Source organism: Triticum aestivum, chromosome 4B (genome assembly GCF_018294505.1).
Source record: "Triticum aestivum cultivar Chinese Spring chromosome 4B, IWGSC CS RefSeq v2.1, whole genome shotgun sequence".
Lineage (NCBI taxonomy): Eukaryota > Viridiplantae > Streptophyta > Magnoliopsida > Poales > Poaceae > Triticum > Triticum aestivum.
Window position 1 is genome coordinate 188,006,383 of NC_057804.1, and position 1,588 is coordinate 188,007,970.

Here is a 1,588-nt window from a genome sequence, read left to right on the forward strand (position 1 = left end):
AGCGGGGCGGCTTCGGGCTGCGGTGTGTGAGCGGCGGCGACGTCCGGGCCCGGGCGGGCCATATCCGGGCCCCGGTGGGCCGCGGGAGGCGGGAGGCGGCGGCGACAGGTTTTGCGTTGGAATTGGGCGAGAGCGGCGGCGGGGGCGATGTGGCGCGTTGTGATTGGTCGGGGTGAGGTGTCCGGCGGACATGTCCGGCTCGGGCGGACGTGTCCGGCGGCGCGAGGAGAGGGGCTAGGGTTTCGGGGGGATTTTCATCCGCGAATTTCGTGGGGGAGGGCATATTTATAGGTAGAGGGAGCTAGGAGAGTCCAAATGAGGAGCGGTTTTCGGCCACGTGATCGTGATTGAACGACCGAGAGCATGGAGGGGAATTAGATGGGTTTTGGGCCAGTTTGGAAGGGGTGTTGGGCTGCAAGGAGAAGGGGCTTTTACGGTTACCCGGTTAACCGTTGGAGTACCAAACGACCTCCAAATGGCACGAAACTTGACAGGCGGTCTACCGGTGTTATACCAAGGCCGCTTGGCAAGACTCGGTCCATTCCGAGAACATTTAACACCCGCTCACAACGAGAGACGAAAGGGGAACGCCGGAGGGCATAGGAGCACCAGATTACAAAACGGACAATGGGGAAAATGCTCGGATGCATGAGACGAACACATATGCAATGCAATGCACATGATGACATGATAAAATTCAACACGCAAGCAAATGACATGGCAACAACAACGAATAACTGGAAGACATCTGGCGCATCGGATCCGGGGCGTTACAACACTCCTCCACTAACAAGAGATCTCGTCCCGAGATCTTAGGACCGAGACGGAAGGAAAAAGGGGAAGAGGTGAAAGAAGAACTCAAGAGAAGAAGCAAAGAATCAAGAGCACTCGCAAAGAAGAGAGGAACGACGAGAATGACGAGAGTCGAAAGCTCACGGAATCAGGTAGACTATGAAAGCACTCCGGTTACAACGAGATAAGAAACGAATAAAACTTAACGGATTTAGGCAGCACTCTGGCTGAAACATGGAGGAATAGGACATGAGCTTCACAAGATGGGATGACACTTGACGAGATGAACAATGCTAAGCCTCCGGAAGAATTAAAAGAATGAAATGGAATGAACTTAGAAGGAAGGGTTGAACGGATTTGAATATCTGAGAAGAACAAAGAAATGCAAAACTCCAATTCAAATGAATACGGAGAATTAATTGCACTTAGAGATGCCAGAAGAAAAGATACTTGAACTCCATCAACGAGAATCTTGATGAACACTTGAAGAAAAGATTAAATCATGAAGAACCACCATGAAGAACTCCGGTAACAAAAAGGATGATGAGATATTATGAAGGATGAAAGAATAAGATGAGCCTTGCAATGATTTAGATGGAGGTTCCGACGAAATGGCTGAGGGAATTGAACTCCGGGAAAGAAAAGATGAAAGCACCTGGAACTAGAATTTGTTCATCAAGAACAAACTCCGTAGGAAGGGATTACTCACTTGGGTGAAATAAGAATAAGATTTATTGTATACTTATCCTTCATCAAATTAAATTGATGACAACAATGGATTTTTGCATACTAATTC